Genomic DNA, 20,845 nt, shown 5'->3' with positions numbered 1-20,845 from the left:
TTTGTGATGTAATTTTTCTCTCTTAGACACAAGATGTTATTACACTAGAAATGATTGGGCATGAGGAATTGCAGTCTCTACACGACATGTGGTAATGTTCAGCAGGGAGTTGTGGCTACCCTCCCATAGTCCAAACCCAATATCGGAACAATTAACTACCATTACAGAAAATTACTGAAACCTAAACATAACCTCACCCTGTCCTTAAACCTCACCACAAACCACATAGTTTCTCTGTCACTCTTGGAAAAGCAGAGACTGAAGACAGATGAATCAAGTTCACAGATTTGTTCTGCAGTTTATCTTTGAGACAATTACATTTGAAATTGTGTTGTCATTAACGACATTTGAATTAAACTCCTCACCAAATCATTTTTAAAAAACATCCACAGGGCGATTCACAAATGTGAATGTAGGAACTGGCAATCTTTGAACAAGTACTTCCGAGTGACATGGCTTTTTTATTGGTTATTAAGGAAAGCAATTGTGTGATGTTAAATTGCTTAAAAACACATGTACACAATTAAATAATTGCAGGGCGCATAATGATACAAAGTCACTAATAAGGGATAATTGGTATTTCTGTTTGATATGATTAGCATTTTCAGAATAATTTAGTGCGTCTCATGAATCATTTTCCGCTGTGGTAACTGGACAATGTTTGATTGAAATTCTTTGTGTAATACATTTGGAATGTGTTTCAATCTGCAACAAATGAATGGAATATATGATTGGATACACAGACCAATAGGTTGGAGAATGAATATCAGCTGGCTCACGGATTTCCAAAATTCCACCTAATCCTAGGTAGGAAGTAACACCATCTTCTTGAATGCTGGGACCATCTCTCTGTCTCATCATAATCTACACACGGCTCACATCCTTCTCTATGATATGAAGGTGGAATTTGACATAGATTGTGGATGGTCCCCAAATAACAGACTGAATAATTGATTCTCCATGTTGTCGATTGAGAATGATATTGGCCACGCGACAAGGAGAACATAAGAACATAAGAAATAGGAGCAGGAGTAGGCCATCTGGCCCCTCGAGCCTGCCCCGCCATTCAATAAGATCATGGCTGATCTGTTGTGGCTCAGTTCCACAATCCCACCCTCTCCCCATAACCCTTAATCCCCTCTCTTATCAAAAACCCATCAACCCGCGTCTTAAAAACATTTAGCGAGGTAGCCTCCACCACTTCAACGGGCAGAGAATTCCAGAGATTCACCACCCTTTGAGTGAAGAAGTTCCTCCTCAACTCCGTTCTAAACCACCCCCCCTTTATTTTGAGGCTGTGCCCCCTAGTCCTACTGTCCTTTCTGAGAGGGAAGAGTCTCTCCACCTCGATCCTATCCATCCCATTCATCATCTTATACGTCTCAATGAGATCTCCCCTCATTCTTCTAAACTCTAACGAGTACAAGCCTAGTTTATTCAGCCTCTCCTCATAGCTCAACCCCCTCAACTCCGGCATCAGCCTAGTAAACCTCCTCTGCACTCCCTCCAAGGCCAAAATGTCCTTGCGTAAGTACGGTGCCCAAAACTGCACACAGTACTCCAGCTGCAGCCTTACCAATGCCCTATATAGCCGCAGCAAGACCTCCCTACTTTTATATTCAATCCCCCTCGCTATGAAGGCCAGCATCCCATTCGCCTTCCTGACCACCTGCTGCACCTGCAGGCTGGGTTTTTGCGACTCATGCACAAGGACCCCGAGGTCCCTCTGCACCGTCACCTGCTGCAGTTTTTCTCCACGTAAGTAATAATCCTTCCTACCATTATTCCTACCAAAGTGGACCACCTCGCACTTGCCAACATTAAATTCCATTTGTCAGTTCCTGGCCCATTCGCCCAGCCTATCTATATCCTTCTGCAGACTCTCCACACCCTCCGCACAATTTGCCTTTCCACCAATCTTGGTGTCATCAGCAAATTTTTACGCCATACACTCGGTTCCCTCCTCCAGATCATCTATATAAATGGTAAATAGCTGAGGCCCCAGCACCGACCCCTGAGGCACTCCACTAGTCACCAACCGCCAATCCGAATAGCAGCCATTGACCCCCACTCTCTGCCTCCTATTTGACAACCAGTCCTCTATCCACGCTAACACCCTACCCCCAACTCCATGTCCCCTGACCTTCTGCAATAACCTCTTGTGAGGTACTTTGTCAAACGCCTTCTGAAAATCAAGAAAGACCACATCCACCGGCTCTCCTCTATCCACCGCCCTAGACACATCCTCATAGAACTCCAGTAAATTTGCCAGACACGACTTCCCCTTAACAAAACCGTGCTGCGCCTGCTCTACCAAGCAATTCCCCTCAAGATGCCTCGCTATTTCCTCCTTGATGACGGATTCCAACATTTTACCTACAACAGACGTTAAACTAACCGGCCTATAATTCCCCGCCTTTTGCCTGACACCCTTCTTAAACAACGGCGTAACATTAGCCACTTTCCAATCTTCCGGCACTTCCCCGGAATCCAGCGACGTCTGGAAAATAACCACCAAGGCATCCACTATCACCTCTGCCATTTCTTTCAGGACCCTCGGATGCATTCCATCCAGTCCTGGGGACTTGTCCACAATCAGCCCCTCCAGTCTGTCTAGCACCATCTCTCTGGTAACAGTAATGTCATCTAGACCCTCCAGTCCTACCACCTTTCCATCTCTAACACCCGGCAAATTATTCACGTCCTCCTCCGTGAAGACAGAAACAAAAAAGTTATTCAAGACCTCAGCCATTTCCCCATCCCCTACCACTAAGTCCCCCTTCTCATCCTCTAAGGGTCCAACGTTCACCCGAGCCAGCCTCTTCCTTTTTATATACTTATAAAAACTCTTGCTATCCTTTTTTATATTAAGCGCTAGCCCAGCTTCATAGTTTCTCCTACCCTTCTTTATCAATTTCTTTGTCAATCTTTGTTGACATTTAAACCTCTCCCAATTGGGGTTCAAATGCTTTAGTCGGAGTAGAGAAGGAGGTAGAAGTGGGGGAGGGGTAGCATTATTAGTCAAGGACTGTATCACAGTGTCAGAGAGGAAGTTTGATGAGGACTTGTCTATTGAGGTAGTATGGGCGGAGATTAGAAATAGGAGAGGAGAGATCACCCTGTTGGGAGTCTTTTATAGACCTCCTAAAAGTTCTAGAGAGGTTGAGGAAAGGATTGCGGAGACGATCCTGGTTAGGAGTGAAAGTAATAGGGTAATTGTTATGGGGGACTTTAACTTTACTAATATTGATTGGAATTGCTATAGCTCTAGCTCGTTAGAGGGGTCAGTTTTTGTACAAAGCGTGCAGGAAGGTTTTTTGACTCAGTATGTAGATAGGCCAACTAGAGGTGAGGCTATATTGGATTTGGTGCTGGGAAATGAGCCAGACCAGGTGCTAGACTTGGAAGTTGGTGTGCATTTTGGTGATAGTGACCACAATTCAGTTACATTCACCTTAGTGATGGAAAGGGATAGGCATGAACCTCGGGTCAGTAGTTTTAACTGGGGGAAGGGTAATTATGAGGCTATTAGGAGAGAATTAGGAAGCATAGGTTGGACTAGGAGACTACAGGGACTGGGAACGTCCGAAATGTGGAGTTTTTTCAAGGAGCAGCTACTGCGAGTCCTTGATAGGTATGTCCCTGTCAGGCAAGGAGGAATTGGTAGAGCTAGGGAACCGTGGTGCACTAAAAAAGTTGATTCGTTGGTTAAAAAGAAAAAGGAGGCTTATGTTCGGATGAGACTTGAGGGCTCAGGTAGTGCACTAGAAAGCTTTAGATTGGCTAGGAGGGAGTTGAAGAGTGAGTTAAGAAGGGCTAAAGGAGGACATGAGAAGACTTTGGCTGATAGGATTAAGGAGAATCCTAAGGCGTTCTATAGATATGTTAAGAACAGAAGGTTGGTTAGGGCAAGATTAGGGCCAGTTACAGACAGCAGAGGGAAGTTGTGTGTGGAACCGGAAGAGATTGGAGAGGCATTGAACCAATATTTCTCTTCGGTGTTCACGCAGGGGGACATGAATGTAGCTGAAGAGAACACTGGGTTGCAGGGGTGTAAACTAGACAGTATTGCAGTTGATAAGGGGGATGTGCTGGATATTCTTGAGGGTTTGAAAATAGATAAGTCCCCTGGTCTGGACAAGATTTACCCTAGGATTCTCTGGGAGGCAAGAGAGGTGATTGCAGAGCCTCTGGCTCTGATCTTCAGGTCGTCGTTGGTCTCAGGTATAGTACCGGAAGATTGGAGGATAGCGAATGTTGTCCCATTGTTTAAGAAGGGGAACAGAGACTTCCCCGGGAATTATAGACTGGTGAGTCTTACTTCTGTTGTGGGCAAGGTTTTAGAAAAAATTATTAGGGATAGGATTTATAGTTATTTGGAGAGTAATGAATTGATTGGAGATAGTCAGCATGGTTTTGTAGCAGGTAGGTCGTGCCTTACTAACCTTATTGAGTTTTTTGAGAAAGTGACCAAAGAGGTGGATGGGGGTAAGGCAGTTGACGTGGTATATATGGATTTTAGTAAGGCGTTTGATAAGGTTCACCATGGTAGGCTTCTGCAGAAAATGCAGATGTATGGGATTGAGGGTAATCTAGGAAATTGGATCAGGAATTGGCTAGCAGATAGGAGACAGAGGGTGGTGGTTGATGGTAAATATTTGTCATGGAGTTCAGTTACGAGTGGTGTGCCTCAGGGATCTGTTTTGGGGCCACTGCTGTTTGTAATTTTTATTAATGATCTGGATGAGGGTATTGTTGGGTGGATTAGTAAGTTTGCTGATGACACCAAAGTCGGAGGTGTGGTAGATTGTGAGGAAGGGTGTCATAGTTTGCAGGGAGACTTAGACAGGTTGCAGAGCTGGGCCGAGAGGTGGCGGATGGAGTTTAATGCGGAGAAGTGTGAGGTAATTCACTTTGGTAGGAATAACAGATGTGTAGAGTATAAGGCTAACGGGAGGACTCTGAATAGTGTGGATGAACAGAGGGATCTAGGTGTATGTGTACATAGATCCCTGAAAGTAGGGAATCAAGTAGATAAGGTTGTTAAGAAGGCATACGGTGTCTTGGCGTTTATTGGTAGGGGGATTGAATTTAGGAGTCGCAGCGTCATGTTGCAACTGTACACAACTCTGGTGCGGCCGCACTTGGAGTATTGTGTGCAGTCCTGGTCCCCACATTATAGGAAGGATGTGGAGGCTTTGGAGAGGGTGCAGAGGAGGTTTACCAGGATGTTGCCTGGTATGGAGGGGAGGTCCTATGAGGAGAGACTGAGGGATTTGGGGTTGTTTTCGCTTGGAAAGAAGGTGGCTAAGAGGGGATCTTATTGAAACATATAAGATGATTAGAGGTTTGGATAGGGTGGATAGTGATAGCCTTTTTCCTCGGATGGAGAAAGCTAGCACGAGGGAGCATGGCTTTAAATTAAGGGGGGGGGTAGTTATAGGACGGATGTCAGGGGTAGGTTCTTTACCCAGAGGGTGGTGAGGGATTGAAATGCCCTGCCTGCTGCAGTTGTAAATGCGCCTAGTTTGGGGGCGTTTAAGAGATCCGTGGATAGGTTTATGGATGAAAAGGGATTGGTTTAGGTTAGAGGGTCATTGTTTTTTAACTGGTCGGCGCAACATCGTGGGCCGAAGGGCCTGTTCTGCGCTGTAATGTTCTATGTTCTGTGTTCTATGTTCGAATCCTCTTCTCGCCCACTACTCTTAGCTACTCTAAACGCCTCCGCTTTTAATTTAACACTTTCCTTCACCTCCATCGTTATCCACGGCTGATTACCTCTCCTCTACGGTCCTTTTTGACCATCTGAATAAATTTCTGCTGAGCACCAAGAAAGATCTCCTTAAAGATCCTCCACTGCTCCTCAGCAGACCTACCTTCCAACGCGCTCCCCCAGTCCACATTCGCCAATTCCTCTCTCATCCTACCGTACTCCCCTCTGTTCAAACAAAGGACGCGTGTCCGGGAACCCACTTTGTCGTCCTCCATCTGCACCAGAAACTGCACCATACAATGATCACTCTCCCCAAGAGGATCCTTCACCGCAACCTTTGGTCAGAATCAGAAAATACCATAATATCTTTCATGTAAAGGCAAAATATTGCAGATGCTGGAAGTCTGAAATAAACTCATCAGGTCTGGCAACATCTGAGGGGAGATGTTTCATATCGAAATGATCCTTCTGCCAAACTCAGGGTTTTATGGGGTTCTCTAAGCAGCTAAATCCTCATTTGAAAATTCACTTTCTCTGATGATGGTCACGTAGCGAGTACTCAGTGAGATTATCTTCTTGTTGTTAATGGTTATTTTCTCTATAAATTGAAAAGAGAGAACTGGTCAAAGATAAATTTTACAAAATTGAACGATGGCAATGATATAAGCAGAATAAAAGTGGAAATAAAATTAGAAATAAAATTAGCAATAAACACAAAAGCCAAGAAACTATTGTGGGTGGCAATGTCACTGCTGCAGGAAAACCCCAATATAACCTTGAGAACTTCATCTAAACCAGCACTTCAATGCAGAGAGAATGCTGCATTGTCAAAGATCATAGAATCATACAGTGCAGAAGAGGCTCTTCGTCCCATTGAGTCTGCACTGACATGTTAGAAACATCTGAACTTCCACCTAATCCCATAGCCCTGAATGATATGATGTGCCAAGAGCTCATCCAAGTACTTATTAAACAGTGTGAGGCATCCAGCCTCCACCACCCTCCCAGGCAGCGCATTCCAGACCATCACCACCCTCTGGACCCTCACATCCCCTCTAAAGCTCCTGCCCCTCACCTTGAACATATATCCCCTTGTGACTGACCCTTCAACTAATGGGAACAGCTGCTCCTTATCCACTCTGTCCGTGTCCCTCATAATCTCATATACCTCAATCAGGTCGCCCTTCAGTTTTCTCTGCTCCAGAGAAAGCAATCTAAGTCTGTCCAACCTCTCTTCATAACTTAAATGTTCCATCCCAGGTAGCATCCTAGGATGGATCATTTAAGCTGTGCTTTTATTCAGATGAAATGTAACCAGGGTCAAATCTGCTACTAAAGTGTCTGTCAAAGACACATAGCAGTGTTCAAAGAATAACAAGGTGTCATCTCAGTTTCTTGCCCAACATTTCTGCTTCAACTAATGTCACCCGAGCATCTGAGAAGGTATGGTGTAAATGCAAGTTCCTTCTTCCTCTTTGTCTTGTAGAGTTTTAAAACTAAACATCTGTAAAAGACTAAACCTTCCCGAACACTGAATGCTCTTTTTCTAGTGTGTGAACTTTGCATCCTTTAATCTTTGGATCAGTAGCAAAACATTACAACACTGTGCTGACGTATTGCTGGAACCCAACTGTACAGTTGTGATAGATAAGGAAATCCTACAGATTTATTAATTGACCTTCTGATATATCGGGTGATATCAGAGTTATTAATTATGACCTTGAGTGATATATTGGGTGATTGTGGAGATTTATTGAAGTGTGCATCATTTGTGAGGTTTTTGCTTGGTTAACCACAGTTGCTATGGTGATAGTGGGAGATTGTTGTGAAATTGCTCATCACCGTATCAATCTTTGTTATCCAGACAGAAAGTGCTGATTGGCTGACAAATCTTAAATATAAGACCCAACCATCTTCAGCTGCTTCATCAATAACCTTCCCTCCGTCATAAAGTCAAAAGTGGGGATGTTCACTGATGATTGGACAATGTTCAGCGCCATTTGTGACTCCTCAGATACTGGAGCGTTGATGTTCAAATGTAGTAAGATATAGACAATATCCAGGCTTGGACTGACAAGTGGGGAATAACATTCGTTCCACACGAGTGCCAGGCAATGACCACCTACAACAAGAGAGAGTCTAACCATCGCCCTTTGAGATGCAATGGCATTACCATCACTGAATCCCCCACTCTCAACAGTCTGAGGTTATCATTGGCCTGAAACTGAACTGGAGTAAGCAGTGGCTACCAGAGCAGGTCAGAGATTAGGAATCATGTAATGAATAACTTCACTGTTGCTGGATCAAAAACCTCAGACTCCCTCCCCAACAACATTGTGGGTGTACCTACACCACATGGTCTGCAGCAATTCAAGAAGGCAACTCATCACCACCCTCTTAAGGGCATTTAGGGATGGCCAATAAATGCCAGCTTAGCCAGCGTTTCCCTCTTGACTCCTGACTCCCCAAAGGCTGTCCACCATCTACAAGGCATGAGTCTTTGATTTGATTTATTATTGTCACATGTGTTAGTGTACAGTGAAAGATATTGTTTCTTGCGTGCCGTACAGACACAAAAACTACTGTTCATAGAGAAGGAAAGGAGAAGGTGCAGAATGTAGTGTTACAGTCACAGCTAGGCTGTGGAGAAAGATCAACTTAATTGACAGGAGTGTGACGGAATTCTCTCCACTTGCCTGGATGGGTGCAGTTCCAACAACACTCAAGAAGTTCAACATCATTCAGGACAAAGCAGCCCTGCTTGATTGGCACCACACCCACAATTATTCACTCCCTCCACCACTGCCACACTGTAGCAGCAGTGAGTACTAATTACAAGATGCACTGGAGCAATTCACCAAAGATTCTTAGCACCTTCCAAACCACAGTCACTTCCATCTCAAAGGAAAAGTTCCTGGAATTCTATCTCCAGCAGCACTGTGGGTATACCTACCCCTCCCGGACTGCAGTGGTTTGAAAAGGCAGCTCACAGCACCTACTGAGGGACAATTAGGGACGGGCAATAAATTAAAATAAATTCAAGGAATTGGGAGATAATGCTGCATCTGTATAAGACCCTAGTCAGACCCTACTTGGAGTATTGTGCTCCGTTCTGGTCGCCTCATTACAGGAAGGATGTGAAAGCCATTGAGAGGGTGCAGAGGAGATTTACAAGGATGTTGCCTGGATTGGGTGGCATGCCTTATGAAGATAGGTTGAGGGAGCTCGGTCTTTTCTCCTTGGAGAGACAAAGGATGAGAGGTGACCTAATAGAGGTTTATAAGATGTTGAGAGGTATTGATCGGGTGGATTCTCAGAGGCTATTTCCCAGGGCTGAAATGGTCGCTACAAGAGGACACAGGTTTAAGGTGCTGGGGAGTAGGTACAGAGGAGATGTTGGGGTAAGTTTTTCACTCAGAGGGTGGTAGGTGAGTGGAATCGGCTGCCGTCGGTGGTGGTGGAGGCAAATTCGATAGGGTCTTTTAAGAGACTTCTGGATGAGTACATGGGACTTAATAGGATTGAGGGTTATAGGTAAGCCTAGGAGTTATGATCAGCGCAATTTGTGGGCCGAAGGGCCTGTTTGTACTGTAGTTTTTCGATGTTCTATAAATGCTGGTCTTGCCAGCAACATCCACATCCCATGAATGAAAGAGGTACACAACTTGTACTCTCACTGACACTGTGTCTGCCACACTTTCAAGCACATTATTCACATTTTCAGGGTCCCAGGAAATTTTGATTCAAAGCTAACCTGCTCAAAGTTTCAATTGGGTGGTCAAGGTTCAACTCTTTCATCTGGATTTGTTCTCATAAAGTCGTCACTGTGCGAACTGTGGAGACTTCAACTTTCCAAGTATTTCCTGGAATTTTTATTAAATTGAATGAACCCCTTGGCTGTTTTCATTTGGCAACTTGGACTTTATTTTAGAGAAGCAATAAATAAAAACTAAAACATGTCAATAAGTAACTTTCATTAGATTTGAGTCTAAAAAGAGGTAGGTAGCAAGTAATGATTGTGCCACACAAGTGCCAGGCGATGCCTGTCTCCAACAAGACAGAATCTAACCATTGTCTCTTGCCATTCAATGGCATTACTATCATTGAATTCCCCACCAATGACATCCTGGGGATACCATTGACCAGAAACTGAACTGGACCAGCCAGATGGGGCAGCAATGTGGCACAGTGGTTAGCACTGCTGCTTCACTGTGCCAGGGACCCAGGTTCGATTCTCAACTTTCACTGCCTCTATGGAGTCTGCACGTTCCCCCAGTGTCTGTGTGGGTTTCCTCGGGGTGCTCCTGTTTCCTCCCACATTCTGAAAGATGTGCTGGTTAGGTGCATTGGCCATGCTAAATTCTCACTCAGTGCACCCAAGTCGCTGGAGTATGGTGACTAGGGGATTTTCACGGTAACTTCATTGCAGTGTTAATGTAAGCCTACTTATGACACGAATAAATTTTTTTTTTAAAGAGCAGGTCAGAGGCTGGGAATTCTGTGGCGAGTAACTCATCTTTTGACTCCCCAAAACTTGTTCACCATCTGCAAGGCACAAGTCAAGAGTGTAATAGAATACTCTCCACTTGCCTGGATGGGTGCAGCTCCAACAACACTCAAGAAGTTCAACACCATCCAGGGCAAAGCAGCCCCGCTTAACTGGCATCTCTTTCACAAACAGTTAATCCCTGCACCACTGGTGTACAGTGGTAGTCATATCATCTACAAGATGCTGGTAGAAAAAGTTAAGGCACATGGGATACAAGGACAGGTAGCTAGATGGATTGAAAATTGGCTGGGCAATAGGAGGCAGAGAGTAGTAGTGGAAGGGTCCTTTTCTGGCTGGAGGTCTATCACCAGTGGTGTGCCGCAGGGCTCAGTACTGGGACCTCTTCTTTTTGTAATATATATAAACGACTTGGAAGAGGGCGTACGTGGTGTGATCAGCAAGTTTGCGGATGACACCAAGATGGCAGGATTGGCGGATACTGAGGAAGATTGTCAGGTGACACAGCAGGATATAGATAGGTTGGTATACTGGGCAGATAGGTGGCAGATGGAATTTAATCCTGACAAATGTGAGGTGATGCATTTTGGAAGGAATAATGCAGGGAGGAGTTACATGATAAAAGGTAGACCAATTAAGAGTATAGAAATGCAGAGGGACCTGGGAGTGCAAGTGCACAAGTCTCTGAAGGTGTCAACACAGGTGGAGAAGGTTGCAAAGAAAGCTTATGGAATGCTAGCCTTTATAGGAAGAGGTATAGAGTATAAGAGCTGTCGTCTAATGCTTAAGTTGTACAGGACGTTGGTTAGACCGCATTTGGAGTACTGCGTCCAGTTCTGGTTACCTTACTACCGGAAGGACGTGGAGACCCTGGAGAGAGTGCAGAGGAGGTTTACCAGGATGCTGCCTGGTATGGAAGGATTGGGTTATGAGGAAAGATTGGGAAAACTGGGGCTCTTTTCCTTAGAAAGACGGAGATTAAGGGGGGATCTGATAGAGGTATATAAAATAATGAAGGGTATAGATAGAGTCAACAGTGGCAGGCTTTTCCCTAGATTGAGGACAACTATCACGAGAGGTCACGATCTAAGGGTGAGGGGGGAGAAGTATAATTTCGATACTAGAGGAAGGTTTTTCACACAGAGGGTCGTGGGGATATGGAATGCACTACCAAGTAAGGGGGTGGAGGCAGGGACGCTGGACTTGTTTAAGGTTTACTTAGATAGATACATGAGTGAAACAGGGATGCAGGGTTATATAAGATGGTTTTAAAAGGGACAGAGCCTCGGGACAATACTGGAAATGTAATACTACATGTTAATGTTTTGTCTCTTCAATTCACAGGTGTCGGTCCACCTTGTTGTCAGACGAGGGGCATGCACACGGTGGGTCGTGCGTGGGCTGCTCTCGGATGTTTCGAGAGTGGCCTAGTACTTCATATCGATGTGTGTGCTTAATCCTGGACCAGCAGACGGGCACCACAACAGCTCAGTGACTATCACTGCTAGCTGTGCAGACACATGGATTTGGGCCTGTGTCTGTGGGAGTTTGCGCATTCTCCCTGTGGTTGCGTGGGTTTCCTCCGGGCGCTCCGGTTTCCTCCCACACCCCAAAGATGTGCTCTTAGGCTGATTGGTGCACCAAATTGACCCTACACTATTCTCCCCTGAATCTGGCTACAGTAGGGGTACCATTCGCATTCACATGGGGTAAGGTAGGTGTAGGAAAATGCTTTGAAACGGCGGCGCGGGCTCGTTGTGCCGAAAGGCCTGTTTCCCGTGCTGGATTGTTCTTTGTTCTTTGTGCACAGCAGGAATTCACCAAGACTCCTTAGGCAGGACCTTCCAATCCCACGATCTCTACTGTAGTACTTCAGTTGTTGTGAAATGCATTGGGATGTTCTAGAGGCAGTTGTATAAATATTTGTGTTTCATAAGAACATAAGAACATAAGAAATAGGAGCAGGAGTAGGCCATCTAGCCCTTCGAGCCTGCCCCGCCATTCAATAAGATCATGGCTGATCTGTCTTGGCTCAGTTCCACTTTCCCGCCCTCTCCCCATAACCCTTAATCCCCTCTCTTATCAAGAACCCATCAACCCGCTTCTTAAAAATATTTAGTGAGGCAGCCTCCACCACTTCAACGGGCAGAGAATTCCAGAGATTCACCACCCTTTGAGTGAAGAAGTTCCTCCTCAACTCCGTTCTAAACCGCCTCCCCTTTATCTTGAGGCTGTGCCCCCTAGTCCTACTGTCTTTTTTGAGCGGGAAGAGTCTCTCCACCTCTATCCTATCCATCCCATTCATCATCTTATACGTCTCAATGAGATCTCCCCTCATTCTTCTAAACTCTAACGAGTACAAGCCTAGTTTATTCAGCCTCTCCTCATAGCTCAATCCCCTCAACTCCGGTATCAGCCTAGTAAACCTCCTCTGCACTCCCTCCAGGGCCAAAATATCCTTGCGCAGGTGCGGCGCCCAAAACTGCACACAGTACTCCAGCAGTAAAACCCAGAACACAGTGGGTTCCTCACCAGCATTTCAAATCAGATTTACCTGCTAATTTGTGAGAGAGAATGCCCAACATAATCAGGCAAACGGGGCCAAATCTCCAAATGCAGAATGGAGAGGATGAGGAACTAATTCATTTAAAACTTACAATTTGACAAAGCTGCATTCACAGTTCCCACCAACAGAAGGGGTTTGGTTAGCAACAAGTTTCAGGCTGGTATCTCCAGGAATCTTTAAAGACAAGTAAATTTCTCAGGCAACTGTCAAATTCTCTCATAAAATCCTGAAAGTGCTTAATGTTGGAACTATTAATGATACAATGGTGACAGTTAATTCTTTAACATTCCTGTGATATTAATTAATAATTAAGGAATTGTACAAACTGTACAGGGTTTAACTTCATCCGATAAAGGTTCAGAACATTAGATATTTGGTATAAATAATGTCAGGCGTTGGGAAACGGCCACATGTGGCACCCGTCAGCAGCCGTCACCCAGCTGCCGATTAATGCAATCCCATGATGTTACCACAGCAACAAGGGCCAGACAGGAAGTCACGGTACCATGGGCTCAGATCCAAAACATACACAGACAGCCAACTCCACAAACCTGTACATCAGCGCTGCAACAGATCAGAAAAGGCTGGAGGAAATCAATGAATTGTTTTCTTCATTGGTCCGCACTGATTTAGTTTTAGAAAGGTTACAGCGCACTAACTTGTTTAACTGGCTGATTATAAAGAATGCAGCAATTTTGTTACAAACTGCATAGTTTGACAGTGACAAGGCAAGTTCTGACAAGTGTCAGATCGTTATTTTGGCAATGGATATGATTTTTTACTATTTCAAAGCTCTTTGTATATCATTCCAGTGTGTTTGATCCATGCCAGGAGCAGCACCAGGCATTCCTAAAAATGAGGTGTCAACTTGGTGAAGCTACAACACAGGAATACTTGTGTCCTGGACTTAGGTTGGAGGTCAATCATCTCAGTCCCCAGACATTGCAGCAGGAGTTCTTCAGGGAAGTGTGCAGGACAACACTCAGAATTGAACAAAGAGCAAAGAAAATTACAGCGCAGGAACAGGCCCTTCGGCCCCTCCAAGCCTGCACCGACCATGCTGCCCAACTGAACTAAAACCTCCTACCCTTCCGGGGACCGTATCCCTCTATTCTTTACTCAGAAGGTAGTAAGGGTGTGGAATGCCCTGCCAGCAGCAGATGTGGACTCGCCAACTTTAAGGGCGTTCAAATGGTCAGTGGATAGGCATATGGATAACATTGGAATAGTTTAGGTTAGAGGGTCATTAGATTGATTCCACTGGTTGGCGCAACATTGAGGGCCGAAGGGCCTGTACTGCGCTGTAATGTTCTATGTTCTATTCCCATCTGATTCATGTATTTATCCAGATGCCCCTTAAAACTCACTATTGTATCTGCTTCCACTATCTCCTCTGGCAGCGAGTTCCAAGCACCCACCACCCCATGTGTAAAAAAACTTGCCTCGTACATCTCCTTTAAACTTTGCCACTACTATGGCCTCTAGTAATTGACTCTTCCACCCTGGGAAAAAGCTTCTGACTATCCACTCTATCCATGCCTCTCATAATCTTGTAGACTACTATCAGGTCTCCCTTCAGCTCCATTATGAATTGGGTTCATAAGGTATAAGTAACATTTGCATGATTTAATTGGCAGGCAACCACTATCTCCAACAGGAGAAAATGTGACCATTTTCCTTTAACATTCAACTTGTTTCTGAATTCCCCTCGATCTACATCCTGGGGTCACCATTGGTACTCGCCGCTCTGATAGCTACAGGATTTATGTGGCTGATTCAGTTCAGTTTCTGGTCAATGGTAACTCCCAGGATGTTGATAGTGGAAGGGATTTAGCGATAGTCAGTGGTAACTCCCAGGATGTTGATAGTGGAAGGGATTTAGCAATAGTCAATGGTAACTCCCAGGAGGGGGGGATTCACTAATGGTACTGCCATTGAATGTCAAGGAGTGATGGTAGAATTCCTTTCTTGTTGGATGTGATCATTGCCTGGCACTTGTGTGGTACGAATGTTACTTGCCACTTGTCAGCCTAAGCTGGGATATAGTCCAGGTCTTGCTGCGATTTAGACACGGACTGCTTCAGTATCTGAGGAATCGCGAATGGTGCTGAACATTGTGCAATCAGGCTTAGAGTTCAATTACTGACCAGCCAATCACAGAGCCAGCATCCTTAGCATCCGCACGGATTTAGTTTTAAAAAGAATAAAGGCGCCAATCAGGCAGATCCCCCAGGAGGGCTCACTGGAGAAGGGAGGGAGGGGGTTGGTCTTCCCAGGCCGGAGCTCCTGCTCTGGGTCACAGAGTCCCACAGTTCCAATGGCTCTTCCGCTGACTCAGGAGGTCACCTCCATTAACATGGCGGTTACCCAACATGGAGGGGGTTGGGAATGGAGTGGAGGGTGTGCCACTCTGTCACCAACAATGTGCCAATGGACTTCACTGACCCAAAGCCAGTCACAAAATATTTAAATTTGTTACCCATCCCCTACTTGCAGATAACCGAGAATTCCAGCAATCTGCTGACACGTGTGTGAAGATGCAACCTGCCGTCTTTACCCAGTCTACTGGCCTTTTCATGTCTCTCGTTCACACAAATGCAGCTGAATCTTAGCCAATCTGACTCTGTTGTATCAAACTAATTGCAGTGTTTCAGGAAGCTTCGTCGTCACCCTCTCCAGGGCAGTGTACGTTCAATGGTGCCCTTAGGCACTGCTTTCTCACGATATTCAATTATAGAAGAATTAATCTTCCCACAAAATACAAAACAAAAACACACAACGCTTTCTATCACCAGAGAATCATCTCACTTGATTGAAATGAGATGTCTTATAGATATTCTGACATTCCATGAGTGAAATTGTGATCTTGTGACCGTGTTGTGAAGTCTGAGGATTTTCTAAGCCTGAACTTGCAGAGTTTGAGGAAAGGCAAACACAGCAGCAGGGTTTTGGCAGCTGGAATATTGTGCAGCAGCTGCCAGTCCCAGTAAGCGTCTGAGGCTGGGCTGCACTCGCTCATTCGTTTAAAGTGAACCGTGTTTACAGGGGTTAAACGGCCAAGATTGCCACAACCCTGATGTCCGTGATGTACCCAGCTGCTACTGTTTCCCAAACCTCGGATGTGAGCTCAGGAACGTTGTTCTTCTGGTGACGGCCTTCCCAAAATCCTGCATTAACTTCGACTCCGGATCTCATCAAGTCTCATGGCTTCAGGTTTAACGTGGGCAAGGGAACCTCTTTCTGATCACCACTTACTGTCCTCCTTCAGCTGATGAATCAGTATTCCTCCAACAACACTTGGAGGAAGCACTGAGGGTGGTAAGCACACAAAATGTGCTCTGGGAGGGGGATTTCAATGTCCACCACCAAGAGTGGCTCAGAAGCAGCACCACTGTTCGAGCTGCTCGGGGTCTAAAGGATATCACTGTTAGACTGGGTCTACAGCAGGTGGTGAAGGAACCAACAAGAGGAAATAACAGCTTTGACCTCATCCTTACCAATCTGCTGACTGCCGATGCATCTGTCCATGACAGTATCAATAAGAGTAACCACCACACAGTCCTTGAGATAAAGTCCCACCTTCACACTGAGAATAACCTCCATTGTGTTGTGTATAAAAATGAGGTTTCAATTTGCTGAAGCTATCAAACAGGATTATTTGCATTGCCGCATGGCAAAAACAGCAAGTGATAGACAGAGCTAAGCGATCCCACAACCAACGGGTCAAATCTAAGCTCTGCAGTCCTTCCACATCTAGTCGTGAATGGTGATGGACAATTAGTGCACTGGAGGAGGAGGCTCCACAAATATCCCCATCCTCAATGATGGAGGAGCCCAGCACATCAGTGCGAAAGATAAGACCGAAGTATTCGCAGCATTCTTCAGCTAGAAGTGCCCAGTGGATGATCCATCTCGGCCTCCTCCAGTGGTCCCCAGCATCACAGATGCCAGCCTCCAGCCAGTTCAATTCAGCCCCAGTGATATCAAGAAGTGGCTGAAGGCATTGAATACCGCAAAGGCAATGGGACCTGACAGTATTCCGGCAACAGTACTAAAGACTTGCGCTCCAGAACTTGCCACTCCCGTGGCCAAGCCCTTCCGGTACAGTTACAACACTGGCATCTACCCAACAATGTGGAAAATTGCCCAGGTATGTCCTGCACACAAAAAGCAGGACAAATCCAACCTGGCCAGTTATTGCCCAATCAATCTACTCTCGATCATCAGTAAAGTGATGGAAGAGGTTATCAACAGCACTGCTCAGCAATAACCTGCTCAGTGACGCCCAGTTTGGGTTCCGCCAGGGTCACTCAGCTCCTGACCTCATTTTAATCTTGGTTTAAACATGAACAGAAGAGCTGAATTCCAATGTCTGGCTGTTTCCACACATACAAATCTCACAAGAAGAGGCCTGATTTCTAAACAAAGAACAAAGAAAATTACAGCACAGGACAGACCCTTCAGCCCTCCAAGCCTGCACCGACCATGCTGGCCCACTGAACTAAGTTCAGTTCAATTCAGCTCTGATCTTGCCAGTGAGCTCTGAAATCTCATGGTTATTAAATAATCTTTCTCTACACTCAGTTTGACTGAACTCGATTGGTTCTCCCACATATTCACCGAGGCTGCAGAGATCTAACTGGAGAAGAAACTGAAGCTTTGGGGTGTAAGGGGATACAGAAATTGAAATTGAATGGTTAAGATATCGGAACGATATAGCATTGTGGGTAAAAATAGCAGAAAGGGACAGGAATAGACAGGGAGTTTAACAAAAATTCTACATTGGCCAGTGGAGACTTGTCAGGGAATCAAAGTTTAAAAATAAAAGAAAGGTTCTTTATCTGAATGGACAAAACATCTGCAATGAGATCAATGAGTGGTGCAAGTAGTGATCAATAATTTAGATATAATCACCATTACAGAGGCACAGTTACAAAGTGATCCAGATTGTGAAATAAATGTTGCAGGATACCGAATATTTCGGAAAGTAGACAGAATGCCAAAGCCATGAGGAACGTAGGAACATTGGAATTAGGAGCAGAATTGACCAATTCAGCCCTGCAAGCCCGCTGCGCCATTCGATCAGATCATGACTGATCTTTCCCTGGTCTCAAACCTACCTCCCCGAGAGGATGATACAGGAACATTCGTGAGAAAGGATCCAGCCTCTGAGGATCATGATGTAGAATCAGTGTGGGTGGAAATTAGAAATAGCAGGAGTCAGAAACACTGGTGGGTGCAGTTTAATCATTGGACAGAGCATTAAACAAGAAAACATTGGAGTTTGTAGTGAAAGAAATGTATAAAATGCTGCAGTTGTGTTGGTGCGGCCAAGCCTGGAGTAGTGTGTGCAGTTTTGAAGTTTAAAGTTAAATAGAGTCACAAAGGTTGACAGCATGGAAACAGGCCCTTTGACCCAACTGATCTATGCCACCCCTTTTTTTAAAAACCCCTAAGCTAGTCCCAATTGCCTGCATTTGGCCCATATCCCTCTATACCCATCGTACCCATGTAACTGTCTAAATGCTTTTTAAAAGACAAAATTGTACCCCCTCTACTACTACCTCTGGCAACTTGTTTCAGACACTCACCACCCTGTGTGTGAAAAAATTGCCCCTCTGGACACTTTTGTATCTCTCCCCTCTCACCTTAAACCTATGCCCTCTAGTTTTAGACTCCCCTACCTTTGGGAAAAGATATTGACTATCTACCTTGTCTATGCCCCTCATTATTTTATAGACTTCTATAAGGTCACCCCTCAGCCTCCTACGCTCCAGAGACAAAAGTCTCAGTCTATTCAGCCTCTCCTTATGACTCAATCCAGCAAGTCCCGGTAGCATCCTAGTAAATCTTTCCTGCACTCTTTCTAATTTAATAATATCCTTTCTATAGTAGGGTGACCAGAATTGCACACAGTATTCTGTAACTCTCCTCAATGCCCTACCATTGATTGAGTAAGTCCTACCCTGGTTCAATCTACCAAAATGCATCACCTCACATTTGTCTAAATTAAACTCCATCTGCCATTTGTCAGCCCACTGGCCCAATTGATCAAGATCCCATTGCAATTTGAGATAACTTTCCTCACTGTCCACTATGCTACCAATCTTAGTGTCATCTGCAAACTGACTAACCATGCCCCCTATATTCTCATCCAAATCATTAATATAAATGGCAAATAACAGTGGACCCAGCACTGATCCCTGAGGCACATCGCTGGTCACAGGCCTCCAGTTTGAAAAACAGCCCTCTACAACCACCCTCTGGCTTCTGTCAAGAAGCCAATTTTGTATCCATTTAGATCCCTCACCCTGGATCCTGTAAGATTTAACTTTATGCAACAACAGATGCAGCAGGTGGTCAGGAAGGCGAATGGGATGCTGGCCTTCATAGCGAGGGGGATTGAATATAAAAGTAGGGAGGTCTTGCTGCAGCTGTATAGGGCACTGGTGAGGCCGCAGCTGGAGTACTGTGTGCAGTTTTGGGCGCTGCACTTACGCAAGGATATTTTGGCCTTGGAGGGAGTGCAGAGGAGGTTTACTAGGCTGATACCGGAGTTGAGGGGGTTGAGCTATGAGGAGAGGCTGAATAAACTAGGCTTGTACTCGTTAGAGTTTAGAAGAATGAGGGGAGATCTCATTGAGATGTATAAGATGATGAATGGGATGGATAGGATAGAGGTGGAGAGACTCTTCCCGCTCAAAAAAGACAGTAGGACTAGGGGGCACAGCCTCAAGATAAAGTGGGGGGGGGGCGGTTTAGAACGGAGTTGAGGAGGAACTTCTTCACTCAAAGGGTGGTGAATCTCTGGAATTCTCTGCCCGTTGAAGTGGTGGAGGCTGCCTCGCTAAATATTTTTAAGACGTGGGTTGATGGGTTTTTGATAAGAGAGGGGATTAAGGGTTATGGGGAGAGGGCGGGAAAGTGGAACTGAGCCGCGACAGATCAGCCATGATCTTATTGAATGGCGGGGCAGGCTCGAAGGGCTAGATGGCCTACTCCTGCTCTTATTTCTTATGTTATGTAACCTACCATGCAATACCTTGTCAAAGGCCTTGCTGAAGTCCATGTAGACAACATCGACTGCACTGGCCTCATCTACCTTCCTGGTCACCCCTTCAAAAAACTCAACTAAATTTGTGAGACGTGATTTTCCACTCACAAAGCCATGCTGACTGTTCCTAATCAGTCCTTGCCCCTCTAAGTGCCTGTAGATCCTGTCTCTCAAAATACCTTCCAACAATTTACCCACCACAGATGTGAGGCTCACTGGCCTGTAGTTCCCAGGCTTTTCCCTGCAGCCCTTTTTAAACAAAGGCACAACATTTGTCACTCTCCAATCTTTAGACACCTCACCTGAGACTATCGATAATTCAGATATCTTGGCTAGGGAATCCACAATTTCCTCCCTCGCCTCCCACAATGCCCTGGGATACACTTCATCAGGTCCCAGGGATTTATCTACCTTGATGCGCTTTAAGACTTCTAGTACCTCCTTCACTGTAATATGTACACTCCTCAAGACATCAATATTTAATTCCCTAAGTTCCCTAACTTCCATGCTTTTCTCAACAGTAAATACTGATGAGAAATATTCTCTAGGATCTCACCCATCTCTTCTGGATCCACATGTAGATGACCTTATTGATCCTTACGAAGCCCTACTCTCTCCCTTTACTCTTTTGCCCTTTATGTATTTGTAGAAGATCTTTGGATTCTCCTTTGCCTTATCTGCCAAAACAATTTTGTGTCCCCTTTTTGCCCTCCTGATTTCTCTCTTAATTCTACTCCTAGTTCCCCTATACTCTTCAAGGGATTCACTTGATCCCAGCTGCCTATGCATGTTACGTGCCTCTTTCTTCTTCTTGACCAGAGCCTCAGTATCCCAAGTCATCCAGGATTCCGACTTCTGCCAGCCTTGCCATTCACTCTGAACCTGGTTAACACACTTTTGAAAGTGTGCCACTTACCAGACGTCCCTTTGCCTTCCCACAGACTCCCCCAATTAACTTTTAAAAGTTCCTGCCTGATACCATCAAAATTGGCCTAACCCCAATTT

The 20,845-nt window shown here is 45.2% G+C and overlaps 1 protein-coding gene across 2 annotated transcripts in view; it reads left to right on the top strand.

Moving 5' to 3' along the window:
- The window catches only part of abtb2b (ankyrin repeat and BTB (POZ) domain containing 2b), a 275,156-nt gene that overhangs the window by 21,877 nt on the left and 232,434 nt on the right, over positions 1 to 20,845 (top strand). The window lies entirely within an intron of this gene.

Source organism: Carcharhinus amblyrhynchos, chromosome 6, assembly GCF_965287045.1.
Source record: "Carcharhinus amblyrhynchos chromosome 6, sCarAmb.v2.hapA, whole genome shotgun sequence".
Lineage (NCBI taxonomy): Eukaryota > Metazoa > Chordata > Chondrichthyes > Carcharhiniformes > Carcharhinidae > Carcharhinus > Carcharhinus amblyrhynchos.
The sequence above is the reverse complement of the archived record's forward strand: the minus strand, read 5'-3'. Positions and strand labels throughout refer to the sequence as shown.